This window comes from Rhea americana, unplaced genomic scaffold (assembly GCF_003343005.1).
Source record: "Rhea americana isolate MKP2758 unplaced genomic scaffold, rheAme1 scaffold_63, whole genome shotgun sequence".
Classification (NCBI taxonomy): Eukaryota; Metazoa; Chordata; class Aves; order Rheiformes; family Rheidae; genus Rhea; species Rhea americana.
This window is the reverse complement of record NW_028186790.1, coordinates 1,235,724-1,248,429: the sequence shown is the minus strand read 5'-3', so window position 1 is coordinate 1,248,429 and position 12,706 is coordinate 1,235,724. Positions and strand designations below refer to the sequence as shown.

Below are 12,706 nucleotides of genomic sequence, written 5' to 3'. Positions count from 1 at the left end.
AAAAGCAGGTGCTTTTCARCAGGAGCCTGACTTAGGCTCCAGATCACCCTGGACAGCGCTGACTTAGGCTCTCAGTTAATTAGGCAGTTTTAAAAAGTTTACTGTATAAAAAATGATCATTCCTTCTATTCCCACACCACTGATGACCAAAAAGTGCTTTCTTCATCTCAAAATTACACTCTCCAGCAGTTCTGTGTCTACTCCCACTCAAGTGTCTCTTCCATCCCCACCCCCCCACCACTACCACCACCCATCGCAGGAAAATGCTTACAAAATTATAGTTCCCAGGTTCCTTCCTGACCAGAGGTCACCTCCGTGTTTCAGATCAGCATGGATTACCATGTTCTCTGATGAAACAAACGGAGAAGGAAGATCTGCCCTGTGCATTTAGCACARCACTTTCAGGCTTGTGTTTTTCAGCTGCAACTCCACCCGGCACTGGTGGAGAAGGGACGGGTTCCCACTGATCACAGGAAAGGGAGGTTGCAGGATTTGTTTGATTAAATCACTGCAAGCCAAAAGGTTCTCTCTCTCACTCACTGAGAGTTGCTCACAGGCTGTGTTACTTGGTTTCAAAAAGAAAGGAAAACAAAACAAAACAAAAAAAATCCCAAACCCAATAACCTTACAACACATGCGAAAAGCAGGTGTGTCTTGAGTTCTTGGGAAAACAAAGGGCAGAGACTGAGGCAGCACTTGACGCTAGGAAGTTTCCTTTCCAGCACAGGAGGACAAGTTTGGAAAAGACGTGGACAAGACCAGCAGTTGTTGTCCTACAGGTAAGGACGACGTGCRTGAAATGTAGCATCGGTCTCCATGCATGGTTTCATGGTTTGGGATAGGTGAAGGTGGCATCAAGGGATTTTCAGGGCCAGATCCTGATGTTGTGGTGCAAGCTTTACATAACCAGTAAACCTGCTGCAGACTTCCACTGGGAGAACTGCAGTCAGATCATTTTTCATGTTGTGGTGATTAGACAATAGGTTTCTGTAGGATGCTTTTGGCTCCTTGGGGTAAGACTTAAAGTAGTCAAGCTTCTGACAAAGTGTTAACCGCTGTTAGCCTGTCTAGTGAGTTTTAACTGAGGCTATGACTAATTTAGGTTAAATTGACGGCTGCAGAGGGAAGGGAGGGAGGTGCAAGGAAATACTCTATTCATCTACTCAATATTTATTACCTCCTAAAGTATCATGAGGAGTACTGGATACAGTTTCAAAAAAAAAAAAAAAAAAAAAAAAAGATCGACTACAGTAACAGCTGGATTCTTTATCTTATGCTTACTGTGGGCTATGGCTGGGTTGTGCAGTGCAGACAACAGGCACAATATTCCTGTTAGGCATGCAAGATGGTGGGCTTGTTTCTCTTAAGTGTAACCTCTTGCAACTCCATTTGGTTTCATGTTAGATGAYACATGCTGACAGGGTAGAGGAATTTGGAGATTTGGAGCACCCAGGGCCCCAAACTGAGGCACTGCTGCAACCTACCTTTGAGTGTCACATTTATCTTGTTTCCATTCTTTTCCACCTGTGTTTTGAGCTGCTCTTACTTAAATCCAGCTTTATTGTATCATGTTGGAGTGCTGAAACACTTTTCCCGGTGATCAGTGTCAAGGGGGAAATGTCAGTGTCAAGGGATGTTGAGATCTGAAAGCCAGAGGCTCCATTTTCCCCTGCACTGTTACTTGCTGTTGCACAACAAAAACTGCATTTCTTAGTTATTAGATCTCCCCCTCACTCAAAAAATTTCTCATCGGTTCCTATAGGCTGTTCCTAGCCTATGTTGTAAAGTCTGGCAAACTCTTCTGGACTGAAATGTTGCATAAGAAAATTTAGGGGCAAATCTTTAGCCCCTGCCTAGCAGTGATACTTGGCTGAATTCAGTACAGCTCAGCCAGCCCAGCAGGGAACCTGCTGTTTGAGACTTTGGCATTTGTCACTATTTAACTTCCCTAGATCTTCTCCTGTGAGTCTGCCTCTAGTGATTCAGGTTTAAAAAACAAACAAATGGAGAACATGCGTAGGCTCTAGGAAGATATCTTTGTCCCAATCTATTTGATTATTTTGATTTTTTTAACACCTTAGACAGGCTTAATAAAGCAGTTTTCCAAAGTCTGAATTGGAGATGTGGGAAATTCCTCAAACTAGGCAGAGCTTCCTCTCATTGTTCAAACACAAAAAGGCGGCAGAGCCCTTACTAGAGTTCCTTTCTTTAACCCATTCATCTTGAGCACCAATGTCTCCCTGCTGCTCTGGTTCCTGGTTGCGATTCCTGGTTTAGCAGAAGGAGCAGGAGATTACAGTAGGCAAGTATGAATGYGAATTGCTTCGTTTGTGAGGGCACTGGTACATTCAGTGCTATGTTTGTACTTTAAAACCGCGATAATTTGCTGCTAGAATTAATCTCAACCTTGTGTATGAATCACAGCTTTTTAAGACCAGATGGGATATCTCTACAAGAAAACCAAACTCCTTTAAGAAAACCATTTGTGGTTTTGCATGTAACAACCTCTTAGTATTAGCACCTCAAAGAGGGCTCCCTGTTGCTATTTATGAGCTGATCCACTGCACAGTTATGCAGAGTTTATTTCCTAAATAATCTTGCCAATCGGCAGTTATCGCCCTCCAGCTAACCAGACCCAGTGCCTGGCGTGCGTGGCAACGACGTAGCGGCTTGTCCTCCTTCCCTGCGCTCAGCAGCATCCTGCATAAGGACTGAGCTGGTGCTGGGGGAGGACAGAAGTCAGAGAGCTGAGATGGGAAAAGCAGGGAACACAGGACCACAGTGCCGCAGTGTGAAGAAAGCAGAGGCGGTGGAAGGCATGTCAGGAGTGCAGGAACAGGGGGCCTGGGAAAAGGCTCGTACCAGATAACTTGCAATGACTTGTTTCTCTGTGAAGGAGGGGTGATCTACCTCACATTTAGTGAGGGAAAGGGCAGTTCCTGCAGGGCAGCTAAACTGCTGTAGCAGGATGTCTAGTAATTACAGTACTGTATTTGCATGTTTTAATACTGCATCAGTGGACTTTGTTAAGAAATTTTTGACTACATTTGCAGCCCATTCCGAGGGCTTGTCTGCTTACATCACAAGTTTCACTGTGATGACCATTCATGACCCGGCAGGAATCATATAACCTTAATCCATCAGTTTTGCACCTAACCTGTAACTTCTGTCCAAACTTCGCTTTATCTCTGGAAGCCTATAATGAATTCTCCAAGGCCCTCCCCTGTCTATCGTAACTGCCATCCCAGCACGTGAAAGAATATGGGATACCTAGTCCACCTTTTAGAGCTCTAATATACCACTTTCGAATACGCAGATGTTGTTTGTTTTCCCAACCTGGAACAACTGAGTTGTTCCTGTGTGCCAACTCAATCAATCAGCGGCAGGAGAGAYGATAATGTGGGAGGCTGGGTTTGAAGAGGCCTGTGTGAAGCASAGCTCTGTGGATTCCTCGTTTACATCTTAATAAGAAACATTAATTTCTAAACGTCTTCCCAACAAACGTAATAGATCTGTGATCTAGTAGGCAATTTACTGTCCTCGGAAATTCCTCAAAAAAGGCAGAGCTTCCCCCCATTGTTCAGGCGTAGAGGAAAAGGTCTACTAGAGTTCCTGCTTTGGCTCACTCCTGTGACTACAAATTTGGCCCTGAGCAAACATCAGACTGAATGTGTAAAAATCATTTTCATTCCAAAGCCATTCCTACGTGCCTTATGACAGGCTGTTCACAGACCTTGCTCCTGAAATCATTTTACTTTTCCTGCGTGAGGGAGAAATTCCTTAGATTAATGGGTGGGTTCTCTAAACATCAGGGGTGACTGGTCCTATCAACGAAGACCCTGGATGTGCCTGTGTTAGCCTCAAGCCTCTTGGCTGTAAAATAGGAATGATGACACTTCCTTCCTTCCTATCACTATCTGTCTGGTTTTAAGCCTACAGCTTAAAACATGCAATGACCATTTACAACCAACGGCCCTTATCTCAGTTAGGACACTTGAGAGGTCCTGTGCTATTTATGAGAATCTATCTGAAATGCTGCCTAGGCTCTTTCTAAATGCCTTATTCCACCTTGTCTCACACTGGCAATCTCAGCAGTTTTTAGCACTGTGGTACTGAACCCAGTGTAGACCTAATACATCTAACAGCAGCCAAGGGAAGCTTTCCATATCCMTAATTTATGTGCATGTGCCTTTGAGAGTGCTGAAGCAGGGGAGATTCCTCCAAAAGTAAGCACTTAGATTGTCTGTATAGCCAGTGGAGACACAGGTACCTCTGAAAACTTGCAGTGGGAGATGATACCACCAAAATTAGGCACCCAACCCTTCCCACTGAGAGCTAAGGATCTAAAGAATATTCGTAAACTTGATGGAAATTTCACGAAATGTGTGCATTTTACATGCTAAGATTAGGAGAAACACGTGCAAAAGCAATGGTGCAGGAGGAGAGACTGGAATTGTTCTCTAATGCTGAGGCACCTAGCAGGGCACAGTTCACCGCCGTATGTCTGARCTCTCCTCATTGCTCCAAAACAAGGTAGCATAGGCTGTGCTGCTGACTGGGAACAGCCCCTGGCCCAAGCGGTCCTTTGATCCATTCCTAGAAACTTGGGGAGAGAAAGGCAGTTGGTATTGGCCCTGTCAGGCAATAGGGTAACTATTGAATGCCTAAAAAAACCCAGCAGGAAGAGACCTCAGTAGGTTGTCTACTGCAGCCCTACACCTCAYGTTTGTTTAACCTCTCCCAAGACATCTCCAGGGCCAGAGCAATGCTTCTTGTCCACCCAGATCAGAATTGCACTGCGGGAGCAAACCTGCTGCCAAGYGCAAGGAAGTTGTCTTTGTGTTGCCATACTTTCATGCTATGAGACCCAACATGCACCATGGGGGGTGACAAACATGGGTTGGACYATCTCTAATCTTAATCTGAAGGGATGYCATTCTGAACCAGGTCAAGCATCTGGCCTAATTCTAATATGYCTTGAAGGTCTTTTGAGCATTATTAAGACAAACTAGTCCCATCCGTGCTGATGATACCTTGTCTCAACCTCACACCTAATGTCAATGACAAAGGTGGAACTAAAAGTTCTGATGATTTTGAAAAAAATTGTAGACAAATGTGGCCTTCCAGGAAGTTRAATACTAGTAATAGTATTTCTGAGTTACAGTGTGCTCTGAAAGACAGACCTATGGAAAAATAGTACAGCTGGAAATGAGAATATTAGTGGAACGAAAAAGTAAACAATTGTTTTTTCTYTCAAGCTTGATAATTACAGAAGGGAATTATAAGATATGGATCACAGAGATGTGGATTTACTGATTTAGAGGATTTACCTCCACTTGCATAATTCTGTGTGCAATATGTGGATGCTACTTTATACTTCCATATTTTTGTTGCTAGGTGTGACAGATAGACCATTTGCAGGAAACGCCTGCTCTCTAGGGCACGGTTATATAAACTCCAAAGAGCTGACACCTGCACAACTTGCAGTAGCTTCCTTATACAGTGGGCTGCACTTGCAGCAATAACAGGAAAAAAATCAGGAGGTTAATAAAACGAAACAAGCAGGAAGCATGTAGTCATCAGACTTTCTAGTACTTCACTCTATAAAAGCAGCTTGTGGCTGGTCTGACCTAGGGACCTAATCCAAAACTCACTGAAGACCATGGAAATTTCATTTTGAAGGATGAAGTTAGATAACATTCTTCATGATATAAATACGAGAGTGAGTGCATGGAGTTTCCCACCTTCCGTGTACCCACGCACGCAGCTGAGCTCCAAATCTCTTGCTTTTTTAATGCTAGATTTGAGCTAGGCCTGACACTAATGACTACAGAGACTCCAAAAAGGATGAGAAGGGGATGGGAAATTTTATGGTCACATCCTCTCTCCCACTGCAGCCCTCAAAGGTGAGTGAATGCCTGGTGATGTGTGCTTTTCCACAGCTTTTCAAAACACATGGCTCTCAGCTATGTGCACAGCTGGAATAGCACAGAATTGAGCCCACTGACTGTTTCCCAATTTCTTCTTAACTTTTCCTCTGTTGCTATTACATAGTTTCCCCAAAACAACACTCCAGCAGCTGCATTCAGCTGCAGTCAGGTAAAACCTCTTAAGCAGGAGTGAGGAAGAAATGCCAGAAAGAGTTGGGCAGGACTTCTTTTTCCCAAAAATATTCTAGCTTAAATATCTTTTGTACTTTGCTTTCAGCTATGACTTTATTCAGCCTGGCATATTAACGTATTACATGACATGGAGTGCTCATGCCTTTGCTCATGAGTGCCATAGTATCAGTCTATACACAAAAAACAACAACAACAAAAAAAACAAAAACAAAAACAAAAAACAAAAAAATTTGCACTACAATCTTCCTGAAAACTAAACCTCTGCCCATATCCTACTAGGCATTCCCCTACCCAGGCAGCTCAACCCCTTGCACTGTGCTAGGCACAAAACTGGAATAACACAAACATCACAGAAGAAAGTAACTCACAGCCTGTTTATTGCCTGCTTGAATCCTTATCACTAAGCAGTTGGATTTGGAGTTCTTGATTAATTTGTGTTTATTTTGTTTTTGTTCTCACTCAGATGTGTTATCAAAGGTCAGTGCAACTTCCCCCATCCCCATCCTTTCCCATTCAGCCAAGTCTCCCATGAAATATTGTTGTGCCTGGGTGTGTGTTTCTTAAAGTCATTGTGTGTTTTATGTTTGAAACAAACAATGTCTGACCATCCAACTTATTACGCAGTCCTAAAAGGTCATGTTTTTTGCACAGAAGCAAAAGTTCTTCTGTTGTGGCTGAGGAAGAATAAATCGGACAGTCATAGAAAATTACCACTGACACAAGCTCCAAAAATCAAATGCTCAGTGACTGTTTAAACGATAGACTGGTACCACATCTGCTGGAATAAACTGCAACTCCCTGGAGCTACAGTCTTACTCCAGCTGCCTGTCTGCTCCCTTCATCCCTTCTAACCTTCAGTTGTTCCTGATTCCTCTTTCTTTGCATCTTTTACTGCCACAGATCAGCCTATGGCATCATAGACTTTTTGTCAGAAATGCCAGAGGAGAAGAGCTGCAGGAAAACACTAGTATGCAGACAAATGAGCTTACAAGGGCCAGGAATAATATGAAGTTCAACAAAGATGTAACCTAATTAGAAAGGTGCAGAGAAGAACATGCATTGAAGAGATGGGATGACTTCTGGTCAAGAATGACACCACAGGGCATCTGCTATAGCCCACTTTTGATGAAAAGCTATGGGGCTAGATGGTGCTTCAATCTGACCAAGTGCAGATGTGTTCATGAAACTGAATGATCACTACCCATTAGAGAGGCCAGGGAACAGTCTCTCAGTATGAGAAAAGGAAGAAAAAACATAAAAAATAGCTTTCAAAACGTAGCTCATCAAAACTCTAAAGCTAACCATAATGGGGAGAGTCAGAGCCTCAGCATCTCTTCTCCAGTCTGAATAAGCCCAGCTCTGTCAGCTTCTCCTCCTATGACAGATGCTCCAAGCCCTCCAAACATCATTGTGGCCTTTTGCTGCACTCAATCCAATATGTCCATGTCTCTCTGGTCCTGGGGAGCCCAGAATGCGGCACACTGCTCCAGATGCATCTGGAACCAGGAAACCTTCTCAGCACTAACTCTGATATCAAATGAGAACCTCATGCCCCAAAGATTCCAGAAAGGATGCAGGGCTGGGCATGGTTCAAGAGAGGCTTGTGTCTGTGTGGAAGAGAGAGAGGGTGAAAATCTGAGAGCTGGACAGAAGGTAAGGTGATCCAGCTACGAGGCCTGAGCTGGCAAACCCTGCTTCAATTTACAATACACCATGCCAGTSATACCCAGGTATCTCTGCACCACACTACTCAGGCAAAATCATAGAGCCCATGAGCTACCTGGGCACCATCTCCCCACCAGAGATGGAGTTACCTACTCTGAAGCAAATCTTCAGAGGTTAGTCCTCAGCCAGGCTCTCTTATCCCAACAYGATGAATGGGGCTTTAAGTGCAGGTGAACTTCATTACCTAACCCCACCTGAGAAAAAGGCCACAAGACTAGCATTAGTGTGCTTGCTTCCCAGACAAGACCGYCATACTGCTAACAACCAACCATGACAGGCCTAGTGTCTTGTCAAGCAGGATAGACTGTGCAACACCTTCTCCCTTCCCTGAGCTAGTGCTTAGCCAATAATTAGTGCCGTTAATGCTTATTCATGTCAGAATACCTACAGTGCTCCAGCAGATTGCTGTTCTCTGCTGACAAGCAGTAGATCCAGCTATTAAAAGAGGGCTAGAAAGAGGCTGGCTGGTACCACTGAGACAACATGGAAATGTCCATTGGAATGTCTTTCTGCTGTTTTCAGATCATCAGGACTGCTGATAAAAAAGCTGAAAAATTATCACTGAAAAAAAAGTGATAATTTAGCCGTTCAGCTGGCAGTGTTTTATGCTGTAATTATGTAGCTGAGTGGTTCCTATTCCTGGTGCTGTGCCTTATGAACATGAGTCTTRCAGGGTTGTTTCCTTCTCGCAGGAAGTCCTGCTTGGTCCCTGTATTATTTGACCCTTGTTCTGCAGATAGCTAGAACCATTTTTTTTTTCCAAGTAGAGTGTAAAAACGTCATCACTAGCTCACAAAGAGGCTTAGAGAGAAAAAGAGGAATTAAAAGTGATAGACCAAAGTCTATGTCTCATAAAAAAAAGGATGGAAAATGTGACTTGAATAGAAGATAGTGTGAACTGGACTCCTCCTCTGGAAATACCCATCACCTTGGGGAAGCCCTTGTTGGGGATGTAGACATTGTTCAGTTTCTCTGTGCTTAAACCTGCGAGAACACACCACTGAAATGGTCCGGAAAGGCCTGAACCTAAGATACACATAGTATAGTCCAAACACAGCTTTGAGTACACAGATCAGTGATCCAGCATGTTTCCTCTGAATCTCTCTCAAAGGAAAATTAGTCCAGATTTAAACCTCATTCATTGCACAGAAATTGAAACAGCTGTAGAGAACCAGRAAGTGGTAATTAAGAGAAAGCTAATAAACTGTCTGCATAGCACCCCCTCCCCATACGTTCACATGGAGGCAGAATCAAGTGCTCTCTTCCATATCAGACATGTTATTGCCTGTTCTTATCAACCTCCATTGGAAGGAATTTTGCAGCCACCCTAGGTAGCTTAATTCAGGGCTCTTCCATCTTTTACAGTTACACATTTTCCATAACAGCCAGAATATTTGTCTTTGCTTCAGATTGTGTGATTCCATGTCATCCTTCATTGAGAACATTTATATCAGCCCTTTGCAGACTGGCAGACCATTACTCTGTCCTCACCTGAGCATTCTCCCTGTAAATTGAACAACCTCAACCTGCTTGCATATGTCACACTCTCCTCATCTTTTAGTATTCACATGTCTTTCTTCTGGATGCTCCCCAATACACCAACCTTTGAAAAGAGCACTCCAGCCAAAGTCTCAAGAGTATTAAGTAGAGCAGACTGGTTACCTTCTAGGCCTTAAATTCAGAATGCTTGTTGGTATATCTCAGAATGAGATTAGCTTATTTGCAACAAATTACATTGACTGGATTTAGGCAGCCATTTGCTCAGACTTCCTTCTTCTGAAAGACTAGTTTTGAGGTAGGTGAAACCATACAAAGTTACCTGAGAGGGGTAAGAAACAAAGTCCCAGGCCTCAAATAAAATCTGCCCATTAGTTCCAACATGTTTGGGATTCCATCTGTTCTTGTGTTGGTAAAACTCATCTCTCTGAGAGGCTGACCATGCAAAATTCAGACTGAAAGATAAAAACATCATGTGAAAAATATCATGAGAATCTGTAATGTATTAGACCTCTGCAGAGTGGTTCCCTTCTTGCATTTGTGTGTGTTTCCAGTTTCAGTCTGGCTTTGGTGGCTTTTTCCAAGTTTGGGATAAAAGTAGTGATGGAATGTGATTGCATAAGCTGCTGAGATGTTAGTGATATCTTAGAGAGGAGATTACCAAAGCAGGCTTCCTAGTTACTGAAGTGTTAACAGCCTTTACAGGACTGGAATGAAGGTGGATGGGTTTAGAGGGCTGTATCTTATTAGTTTCACTTCTAAATTGTTTCCAAGTCTACTTTTGCTTTACATGGTATCTCTCAGATTGCATCTACATGGGAACATTACTTGCACCAGATGAAATGTGTCCCTCCCGCCTTCATAATGGCACTTTCTCTGTGAATTACAGGGTCAGCATAGTTCTCCCTTGTTTTGGATGAAATGCTCCTAGTTCAGAGCAGATATTCTGTAACACATCCTTTGCATAGAATCATAGAATCAGTAAGGTTGGAAGGGACCKCTGGAGATCATCTAGTCCAAMCTCCCTGCTCAGCAGGGTCACCTACAGCATGTTAGACAGGGTTGCATCCAGGCAGGCCTTGAAGATCTCCASAGAAGGAGACTCCACAGCCTCTCTGGGCAACCTGKKCCAGKGCTCYGTCACTCTCACAGTGAAGAAATTCCCCCTCACGGTCAGGCRGAACTTCCTGTGCTTCAATTTCTGCCCATTGCCTCTTGTCCTGCCACACGGGACAACTGAAAAGAGTTTTTCCCCATTCCCTTGACACCCTCCCTTCAGATTATACACATTGATMAGATYCCCCCTCAGTCTTCTCTTCCCCAGGCTGAAGAGGCCCAGCTCTCGCATGCTCTCTGACCTATCTTGGCTCTCAAAGTGCAGGCTCAGATGTTTAAAGTGCAACTGCTCTGGGGCTGGAATCAGAATAATAAACACAGGTGATTTGTGCCCTGGTGGGTATAATTGATGGCAGAAGTATTTCAGGACCAGTGTCAGGCAGACTAGGGGGAACACCCTACAGCTGGTGCCTAGTTGACATGCAAATTTGATGATGGATGTGCTTTTGGCATGGTGCAGGCAGCTTTTTCTCCATTGCTCCCTATAATATAAGAACAAAGAGATCTATTCTCTGCCAGAGGCCTAATATATGCCTGGCCTCCAGTTATCTCTAATGGGTCGGTCAACACCACCATCTGGTTCTGCATTTCACTGGTGTTAAGCTCTGTAAGGCAGAAATTTTTTTTGTTGTTGTTTGTACAGCACCCAGGGCATTCTGCATTCTGCTCACCTGGCACTGCTTTAGAAATGTATAAGCGACAATAGCTGGTTTAGAAGYGGGTTTACCTCTAGCTAAATCCACTTCCTTCAGTTGATGAGATCTTTCTAAGCTTTCTCCTTCAGAATATTTGCTAAACTAGAACTCTAAAATCCAGAAAATTCACAGTTTCTGGTGACAGAAGGGTACCAGATAATGAACAGAGGAAAAAACATTTATCAAGATGATTAGGAGATTTGATGATCCCTCTGTGTTCATGTACCATGTTGATTATGCATCTAATGCTCTTGACAATGCACAATTTTCACATTTTCCTGCAAAGCAAACACAGATTTCTTGTACTTTTAGGCTGCAGTTTGATGATACACACTGTTCCTAGTAGAAACTCTATTTTAAGGAGTCTCTTCCCCTTGTCACCATTTTTTTCCCCTTCCGAAACCTCAAGGTGCTGATGGCTGAAATTTTTGAAAGTATAGCATCAAAAAAAAAAAAAAAAAAAAAAAGTGTGAAGGGGAGGTAACAAAAAGGAATGCATTATGTCCATGCATACTACACAAAATTCACACATATTTGTTTTCAATATCAGCAGCTTTACAAAGTCCATTTCACAGTTATAATTTGATCTCTATAAAACATTCACTTTCTGTCCAGTTTTGTCAAAAACTTTCCTTAGAGCTAGACTCCTAAAGTCTGTGTTCAAAATGCTTTTGAACTTCTATGGTGCAAACTCCAATACCTTACTGACCTCTGAGTATCAGAAAACTAAAAGGATTTTATAATTTGTGGAGGGAATCTGAGCCAAAAGGCCCTTGTACAAACAGACAGAAAAAGTTCAGCCTGTCATTTTCCACTTGAGCAGAAGGAACAACAAAAAAAGTATTAGATTTTAAATATATGATTCTGACATACTCGCAGAATCCATGATTTACAAGATCGAATTCACAGACTTCTTCCTGGGTAAAGGGAATTTTTCAGGAATTTATTTTATTCTTCATCAATTGCCCAACCACTAATGACGTAGTTTGTTGTGTTTGGAAAACCAGCCATTTAAAGAAAGCACTGCTTGGAGGGAAATGAGGTACAGTAAAGAATAATTTTTAAAATGTTTACAGAGGAAAATTATGTTCTTACCAAAAAGGTATATCAATAAATGGCTCCAGAATACAATGCCAGTCTTAATTATATTAAAATATATGCATATTCATATGCAGATGTTTTTCCTTAGCTTATGCTCATTTCAAAAAACTCACCATAAAACAGGAAATAGAAACAGAAATGTAAATTCTAAAAACTGACCATCACTTTTTTTCTTCAGATTTTTAGCTTCATTCAGAAATTTGGAGCTAAGCAGTAGAGCTTCTTTTCCAAGAAGACCGAAAGAATCCTCTGGCTGAAAAAACAAGCATCAGTTGCCACATACTAAGAAAGAACTTCAACYGAAAATACAAGTATCTTCAGATGTCTCTTAAGTTACTGAACATTCTCCTTCATAAAATTTTCTATTTACTACCTTACTAAGCATAAACAAAGAAATCCAAATTACAACAGTCTGCCCAGGAGTGTGACGCTGAACCTATTTGTGATTCA

At 42.5% G+C, this 12,706-nt stretch overlaps 1 protein-coding gene across 7 annotated transcripts in view; it reads left to right on the top strand.

Moving 5' to 3' along the window:
* Positions 1-541: 541 nt before the first annotated feature.
* Positions 542-12,706, top strand: part of ADGRF5 (adhesion G protein-coupled receptor F5) — a 50,538-nt gene continuing 38,373 nt past the window's right edge. For 4 of the 7 annotated variants that reach the window (XM_085320317.1, XM_085320315.1, XM_085320318.1 and 1 more), the window contains exon 1: positions 543-779. The gene's annotated coding sequence lies outside the window, so the exon portion shown is untranslated. Of the gene's footprint in view, positions 780-2,240; positions 2,303-12,706 lie in introns of those variants that run through there. The other 3 variants (XM_085320319.1, XM_085320320.1, XM_085320314.1) reach the window with 3 other exon arrangements.